This window comes from Ursus maritimus, unplaced genomic scaffold, assembly GCF_017311325.1.
Source record: "Ursus maritimus isolate PB19 unplaced genomic scaffold, ASM1731132v1 scaffold_548, whole genome shotgun sequence".
NCBI classification, from domain to species: domain Eukaryota; kingdom Metazoa; phylum Chordata; class Mammalia; order Carnivora; family Ursidae; genus Ursus; species Ursus maritimus.
This window is the reverse complement of record NW_024426717.1, coordinates 1-9,229: the sequence shown is the minus strand read 5'-3', so window position 1 is coordinate 9,229 and position 9,229 is coordinate 1. Positions and strand designations below refer to the sequence as shown.

The following is a 9,229-nucleotide window of genomic DNA, read 5'->3' as shown; positions in this document are numbered from 1 at the left end:
TCATGACCTGAGCTGAAGGCAGACGCTCAACCGACTGAGCCACCCAGGCGCCCCTGTATTGGTAATTTAGACTGCACGGATGTGGCAGGTGCCAGGAGAATATGGGCAGGGCACTCGTGGTGTGTTATGTCTTCCCTGCTTTCTTTCTTAGGAAGCTACTGGAGGATGCCCTCCACCAAAACAATGGAGTGAATCAAGAAAAAGGAAGAGATGGAATTCAGGAACCAGAATACTCAATATAAGAGATGAAGGGAATCCCCAGGATGTGGTGAAAGGGTGGAGTGGGGAACTACTAGTTATTAATATAGAACTACTCGATTCTGTCGACTTTGTGCATGTTTAGTTTTGATATAAATTAAAATCAGTAATTTGTCTTTTTTCTTCTGCTGCCTGAGAAAGGGAGGAAGTGAGACGGTGAATGTAGATCCTGCTGATAAGAAGCTGAGCTGAGAAGGTAACGCGTTTCTTTTTTGTTGGTTCGGTCCGTCAGTCCAACAGGGCCATTGTCTTTCCATCTCCCGTTGAGGCAGGAAGAAGAATTCTGAGCAACTGGGAAATTAAGACTTAAAATATTGAAAAGAGCTGTTGGTGCCAAACTGACCTGAAATCTGGGGCTGCCCTGGAGGGTTCTGACCCAAGGAAGCAATCCAAGGTAAATGCAAAGAAAGGATTCTATCAAATTAAAAACCAAAACCAGGATTACATTAAGGGGACCATGAATTGCACTAAAGTGTTATTGGGATCAATTCTTAATTGTGTCTGGATAGGAATTTCCTGAAATTTTACTTTAAATGCCTATTGCCTTGAAATCCAGAATTTAAAAATATGACTATTTTAATGTATAGTTTTAATTTGAAAAAAACCACGGAAATGCTGTGGGCAGAGTTTTTGACTAATCATATCTCTGACTGATATTGCACTGTTTTAGGTCTGTGGCCCTATAAAGACACCAGAGTCTACCACTTTCTGATCGCAGGCAAGACAGCCGCAGGAATGAGGCCTCCTGAAAGCTGACTTAGTCCTACTTTCTCTTCCTGTCTTGGAGGTCTGTCCAGTGGATCCCTCTCCTCAGCTGAGAAAAATGCTCAAAAATGCCCCCATCTAAAAGAAAAATAAACAAAGCCATTCTCCTTTTAGCTATCACCTGTTTTCTCTTCTTCATCATAGTGCTTCTGAAAAGAATATATGCTAACTTCCTCCTCTTCCTTTACTTCCTCCCCACACGCTGCTTCTTGACCCCGTGCAAGCTAGCTTTCACTCTGACCTCAGTCAGAGGCCTCACAGGACTGTTCAGCTGTCAAATCCTTTGGTCCTGTTTAGACCTCATCCTTCTCTCTGAATCCCCCCTCTGCACCTGGGCCCTGTCCCTCTTCTTTCCTGGTGTTCCCACCTCTCCTACCCTCTCTCTGACTGCCCTCTCCCCTGTGACTGCCTGGGCAGTACAGGCAGCCACAGAGATCTCCTGACCCCCTACAAGATCTGGTATCAGCCAGGTTCTCCAGCAGGAACTCAGGTACCATTGGGTTGCTCTAGGACACCCAGCTCTCATTGTCTTTGGTTGATTCCCTCTACCTGGGATCCTCTTCCCCGCCCCTCCACCTCCACTCTCCCTCTGGCCATTTCCAACTTGACTTTCAGGTCTCGGCCACTGTCATTTCCCCAGAGTGCCCCCGCCTCAGCATTTCCCTTCCCATCCCCACAAAACTAAATCCATTTCCCCACTCTTCTCTCTCAGAAATCATTTTTTTCTTCAAATTATTTACTTAGTTTCTAACGACAGGCTTCAGGAGTGTATTTCTTTCCTTCAGTATCTACCTTTCTCACCAGGACGTAAGTTGTGTGAGGACAGGAGCTGTGTCACTTCTGTTTCCTGCTGCATCCTTAGCATCAGCGCAGCCCCCAGGAGCCACAGACGGGGAGTATCTGTGGCTTGCGTGCATGAGGGGTTTTCTTCAGGCCAGGCACCACAGCAAGCCCTTTACACGTATCACCTCGTTTTTATTCTCACGGCGACCCTGTGAATAGGTACTATAATCAGGCGCATTTTCAGCCAAGGAAACTGAAACTTAGAGAGACTGAGTAATAATGCCCGAGATCGTACAGAAACACGAGAGTCAGAGCTGGAATTTGAAAATACATTTCTCTGAGTCTGTGTGGGACTTCTTAATGACCATACCATAGTGCTTCCTAGCTGACAGATCTTGTACACTCACCTTCCCGAACTTCCCTCACACTCGTTCCCTCTTGTCTGCGTCTCTGCAGCTCTCCCAGGCAGGATGAGGGTATGGGCGGGGAGCTGGGCCTGGAGGGCCTGGGAGGTCCTGGCAGCTTTCCTTTTCTAACACCTGTTTCTGGGAAGTACTTAGAAAACCCTTGAGGTAGGCAAACCATGATGATGGTCCATGTTCTCACAGCTCTCCTGACCTTTCTATATGTTCTTTCCATTTCCTGCCTTCCCCCCGTGGCTTTGGGTTGCTCCCCAGGGTGATGCCCCACCCAGGCCTTCCACCCTGCCCACATATGCCCTGGGCAACTTCCAGTCCCCTTCCGTGACAAAAATGCACCTGTCCCAGAAAATGATCACAATAGAATGGTGAGTGGAAAAAAAATAGAGATGAAATATTGTGTAAATAGTTGTTATGGGTTGAATTGTGTTCTCCCCACCCCAACTGATATGTTGGAGTCCTAACCCCCAGTTCCCTGGAACGCCAACTTATTTAGAAATCGGGTCATTGTAATTGTAATTATTCAAGTGAAGATGTGGTCATGGTGGAGTAGGGTGGGTCCCTAACCCAATACAACTGTTGTCCTTATAAAAATACTGTCATGTGGAGAGCCAGGCAGACAGAAGAGCAGGTGAAGGTGAAGGCAGAGAAGAAGCCAAGGAACAGGAAAGATGGCCAGAACCCCCCTGCCCCCAATGCTAGGGGAGGAGCCTGGAACACAGTCTCCCTCACAGCCCTGGGGAGAACCAATCCAGCAGACGCTTTGGTCTCAGACTTCTAGCCTCCAGAACCGGAGAGAATTGAGTTCTGTTGTTTAAGCCACTCAGTTTGTGGTACATTATTGTGTTGTGGCGCCCTAGCAAACTAATAAAAGTAGTATCATCCCAATTTTGTAAAACAAAACAAACCCCATATATGTCATGGATTATTCTCTCTCTCTTTCACACACACACACACACACACACACACACACACACAGTGAAAGGAAGTATATAAAGAAGTGAACAGGGACGCCTGGGTGGCTCAGATGGTTGGGCATCTGCCTTTGGCTCAGGTCATAATCTCCAGGTCTGGGGGTCAAGTCTCACATCTGGCTCCCAGCTCAGTGGGGAGCCTGCTTCTCCCTCTGCCTCTCCCCTTGCTTGTGCTCTTTCTGTCACTCAAATAAATAAATCTTAAAAAAGAAAAAAACAGAAGTGAACAGTGGCTCCAAGGGAAGGGTGGGTGATGGGTAATTTTGCTTTGTACCTTTCTCTGCACCTTTGGGTTTTTCGTCAGTTCCCTTACGTCCCTGCAATATTCTATATGAGTACATGCACACATCTCTGGGCTTCAGTTTCCTCATCTGTAATTGGAGAATAGCCATACCAATCGTCCAGCGTTGTCGTGAGGCATGAGGTGCCCGACGTGCCTGGCTGCTGGTCAGTTGGTGTGGTTTAAAATGGGGATAGAGAGCAGCTCCAAAGAAGTAAAGCAGGGCATAATAGCTGTGTTCTCCTACCTCTCATTAGGGGATAGCTCCGTTCTCACGAGAAGGCTTCACCCTGGCTGCTAAGCAGGGCATGTGGGTGCCACTTGCCATTGGCCTCTGTGTGAGGCAGGGGTGGATGCGGAGAGTGAGCCCGCGCAGAGGAGCTGGCTGGACACCTGGGGTTTGGGAGGGTCCGAGAAGGAAAGCAAGAGAGGTTGGAAGGTGGACTGGGGAAAGATTGGTTACATGAGGACAGCTTAATCTGTTTGGGGTAACATTTCTTAGTTCGGTGTAGGGGGGTCTGATGGGGCAATTGAAAAGGAAAGAAGAAGCATGAGAAAGTAGGAAACACAGCTAGGAAGCCAAACAATTCCCTCCAGCAGGAATAAAGAATGCCCTGCCTCCTCATTTCTTCTCTGAAAACTCTCCGGGAATGGAACGGGTAATGTAACTTACTTATAACTTTCCACAGTGCACGGGAAAATGTTCTTTCCCGAGGAGCAGTGCTCCCCAAACATCCCTCTTTCTGGCCATATCTGTGATAAGGTGTTCTTTTCTGGAGACTGTCTAGGCAGGTGCTACCAAAGCATTTAGCCTTGCCTCTGACTTAACAGGGGGGTTGTCTTGAATCTTGAATCCGGCCATTTGTGACTTCAAATTAATCCTTCGTCTCCAAAAATTCTGGGCTGCTTTGCTTCTTTGTGGTCAGCTATGCCTTCTCTATCCCCATTTTAAACCTCAGCAACTTGGGGAAGAGTTGTGTCCCCACAATGATATTCACAATCCATTCGTTTATGGGAGGTCACGGATGGCTTTTGGCTCTCCCCTTGCCGAAGTCTACGTGTTTCTTTCATTTTATATCTGCTAGTTATGTAGCAACATTTAATATAATATTAAATAGTGAAAAGAAGAGAATGCAAGAATTGCATGTAAATTATGATTCTGGCCATGTAAAAACAAACAAAAAATACACATACACCCATACAAAGAAAATAGCATATGGAAGTAAAAAACCCTGAATAATTAATAAATTAATAATGGTTATGTTACAAGTACCAGGATTTTGGATTTTTTTCTTATTCTCTATTTCCCTAAACATTTTCATGAACTGGAAAAATACTTTTATAATTAAGAAACAGACTTACAAAGATAAGGTAAGAGGCAAATGAGTATCAAAGTTGGACAAAATAAATAAAACAAGTCATCTAGTTGTAGATAAGGTTTTCTGGAAGTAAATATACATAGCTCTTAGCCCAACGTGTGTTAACTGATGGAGAAATATGACCACAGAATGCTCATGGAAGACATTTAACCACGTGTCACCCTTGTCTACTCTGGGAATGACCCAAAGGAAGAACAGCATGAGACTTCAAACCTTTTGGGCATTCGAGGGGACCTGGGGAGGGGAGGCTAAGACTCCAGGCACATTAGAGGTTTGGAAGCTGTAGGGAGACTGTAGACTTTACAAAACGTGGGGGTTTCCGGGAAGGGCTTCAAGCATGACATAGTGAGGCTCTGATATTGTTTATTTTTAGAAGTCCTGTTGAGAGGAGTATCTTTCACCTCTCAGCAGATTAACTGTGCTCCTTGGAACCATGGACATCTTTCTGCTGTAGCAGCAGTAGGATCAAAGAACGTGTTTAGAAAAGGAAGTGAAAAACACCAGATGTGAGCAAAACCACAAGGGGAATTTCAGACAGGCAGCATGCACCGGATTACCCAATGTGGAATGTGACTCAGGTCCCAGGACAGGCAGCCCCTCTAAGGATCAGGCTGGGGAGACAGAGGTTATTCCTGATTTAAGCCAAATGCCGCTAACTTGACCTGTGACCTTGCTCAAGCCAATGACTTCCTCCAAACCACTTTCACTGTCTGTAAACTGGAAGGAGTGGCTCATTTCCTCTCAGGAATAGCTAATGGAAACCATGCTAAAAACTAGAGGTAAGAATGAGGCATGATCTTGAGGACTGATGGTGAATTACATAGGAGTACATAAATACCACACCATATACACACTTAGATGTGTAGATACAAATATTTTGTGGGAAGGATACATGTAAAAAAAAACCAAACAAACATAGGATTAAAGATTGTGTCACATCAATTCACAGATTAATTAATTGGAGGGGTTGTGACAGGATATATATTTTTCCCTCACCCATAGCTCTTTAGGTCTCCTGGGGTCACCCCAGATCTAGACTAAAGCATACTACCTAGTACAGAGTGCTGAATAACTGTTAGTATAGGATACAGCTGAAGCTTCAAATGCCAGCTTTTTCTTTTTTAGGATTTAATTTATTTATTTGAGAGAGAGGGAGAGAGCATGAGATGGGGCAAGGTCAGAGGGAGAAGCAGATTCCCTGCTGAGTGGGGAGCCTGATGCAGACTCGATCCTGGGACTTCACTCTGGGATCATGACCCGAGCTGAAGGCAGCTGCTTAACTGACTGAGCCACACAGGCACCCAAATTCCAGCTTTCTTTACCACTTAGTTGTATGTAGCCTTGGGTAAGTTACTCCATAGTTTTAATCTTGGTTTCCTTACATGTAAAGTGGATATAATACTAATATCTACCTCAAAGACTTGTTGTGAAGACTAAATAAAGTAAAATATCTAAAGAGCTTAGAAGAGTGCTGAGTGGGTCATGTTTGCTCTTATTATGTCTCCAAACCTTCAGAATGGACATAAAAGCTCTCTGCATTTCTTCATTTTGTCTCAGTTTTCTCATCCAAATGTTTCCCACATTGTTGTTCCATTCAAGAATATTTCCTGTCTGTCCTGTTCATCCGCATAGTTCACTGCTCCCACTGGGCTTTAAAGCAGCCTTACTCACCCCCCACAAAAGCCATTAATTCATTCCTATTCCTGCCAGCTTTGAGTCAATCTCTAAGTTGACCCCCCTGCCAGAAACCCGTGAAGCATCACTAAGTCCTCTGTTCTTCCCCTCTTGGGCTTTATATAACCAGATGCTCTCTTAAACAGGGGAGGGGCCCCACTAAAGATTAAAAAGCATGTTTCACTCCTCTTTAACAGACATAGTTGTCAGCCATGGCAGTCACAGTGTAGAACAGGGAATCCCCTTGGAATCAGTGAGCATGGCCATCTTCAGGAGTCATGGGTATAGTGAACCCCCCGACCCTTTGGTGAGTTGTCCCTGGAAAGGAAGAGGAATGTGGTACTGGGTCCAGGAGGGCAGAAGCTGGAATTCATCTCAGTGCTCATATACTCGGGAAGTGGCTGCATATGAGAACAGGGAAAAAGAAAAAATAACCTGACTAGTGAGGGTTATGCTATTTTGGGCCATTGGAAGATGATGGGGCAACTGCTGAGCAGAGTGTTGTGTGGGGGAGTCACCTTTGCTAAAGTGCAAATGCGAATGGACTCTACTTTGGCATGCAGGACCCAGCCACCATAGCCCCTCCCTGGACAACTCTGTCACCAGCTCTAGCGTCATTCCTTCCCGCGAGTGTCCTTGCCTCTGGTCACTACCAAGTTTGATTATGTGGTCGCTGTTATTGTTCTTATCACTCTCAACTTCAGATCACTTAGCCTTTTTTTCATCCTTCCACCATATCATTCTCTAGGGTGTTTTTACTACATGATCATAGGGGTCCCTAAAGCTGATTTGATTCCAGAGAAATGTTTGAGCCCCTACTCCACAAGCCTAAATCCTAGGGAACACAAAGATGAGTATAACACGGTTACTGGTCTCAAGGAGCTGATATCATATGATTTAGGTGGCTTCGCTAACTAACATTTAATCCAGTGATGGCCTGGATTCCCCTAATTATCTTCCCTATTGGCCCATTCATTTATTTAACACATACTTATCGAGCACCAACAATGCACTAGGCACTGGGCTAGACTTAGGATGCAACAACAAATAAAATAAACATCATCCTTATCTTTAAAGAGCATAAGTACAATGTAAAAGGACCAGGCTTGATGATATACGTGTCTCACTACAAAAAGAAAAGGTAAGACATCGTGTTCCTGTCTCTCCTCCCACAGAGTGGGGTGCACACCACCGTACCCCCCTCTCCCAGCTGTTATACAGTGAGCTTGCAGTTGAAGCCTGTTAGGTTCTCATTTGAGTTGGACTTCAGGGGCACCTCAGCGGAACAGGAGGTGGAAGGACCAATCTCCACTGCAATAATGAGTAGCTGGTTATTCCGTGCCCTGGGCTCCTTCCTCACCAATATTCTCATCGCCTCTCTTCTCATCAAGCAAGTACCTCTCATACTACTTCCTGAGTCTAGGTGGGTTAGAATCTTTGAAATATATAAAGTGAAATATCTTTGCTCTGTTGATGAACAGTCTTCAGTAACTGAAGGTAAAGTCAGTTATGCAAACATTAAGTTTCTAAGGAAGGATAAGTGAAGGGCCTCCAAGGAAATGTTTTTCTTATTGGAAGAGGCATGTAAGATGAAGGCAAGTATCAGATTTCTCCTGATGGCAATAAAACTACTTCTTAGAATGTCAGGAGGGCTAGCTAATGTCACGGTGACCAAATAAGGGATGTACTGGATCTCCTCAGGGCCTCTGACTCCTCAGAATAAGACCCCGTGGAATGACTCACTGTAACAAACTCAGGCAACTATTGATTAACTGTGCTTACAGAAGAGCATAATATTAGAATAAAAAGGAGCATTACAGACTGCATTGGATTACTAGTCCAAGCGTAAATAAAGTTCAGAGTCAGATGGTCCTAGGTGCAAATTTCAGCTCAGATTCCTCTTTGCCACCTGAGCCTAGGGCAATTCATTTAGCTTTTAGCTTTCCTGTCCCTTTATTTTCTCATTTACATAACACAGATAAAAATTCCTATCAAGTAGAGTTTTTTTTTTAAAGGACTAAATAAAGTGACATAATTGAAGGCCCTTGGCACAGAGTAGGCACTCTGTAAATGCTCCTTTCTTCTTTTTGTATTACAGATTAAAAACCAAAGGCTGAAACACTGACCCAAGGTGCCTGAGGGCCCAAGACTGACCAGTGTCCTACCTGGACGAAAGCCCGTGGCTTCCTGACTTCTCATCCAGCTGGCTTTCGATTGTTTTCATAGTGGAAGTTGAGCAAAGATCATTGAAAACACATTTATCTCTGCTTTTCTAAAGCTCAAGGGGGATAAAATTTTTAAAAAGTAGGTGGAGTGGCAGGTGTAAAAAGCAGACTGACTGCTGAGTTTGCATTGCTTGAACGCACGCCCCACATGGTGGAGGGAGCAGCAGGCCATAGCCAGCGTGGGATTAAAGACTGTGTCACATTAATCCACAAAGTAAGTAATCCACATGTCCCCAAGGGAGGGGGGAGTGACAGGGTGTCATTTTTTTCCTTCACCCACATAACCCTTTGGGTCTCCTTCAGGCCATCCTAGATCTAGACTAGTTTTCAGAAGGTCCTATGTAAACCTTTTCCCTAGGGTTCTGAGCTTGCTAATGTGTGGATTTGGCAAACAAGTGCAAATCAAAGTAGTTATGCATGAAAAATCATTTGTAACCTGCCAATTATGTCAGTGTGGGACAGGCGATCCACG

The 9,229-nt window shown here is 44.9% G+C and overlaps 1 long non-coding RNA gene across 1 annotated transcript; it reads left to right on the top strand.

Moving 5' to 3' along the window:
- Positions 1–533: 533 nt before the first annotated feature.
- Positions 534–1,136, top strand: LOC121100930. The gene is made up of 2 exons (XR_005832691.1): positions 534–652; positions 929–1,136. It is a non-coding gene; the product is annotated as an uncharacterized LOC121100930 (long non-coding RNA).
- Positions 1,137–9,229: the final 8,093 nt, after the last annotated feature.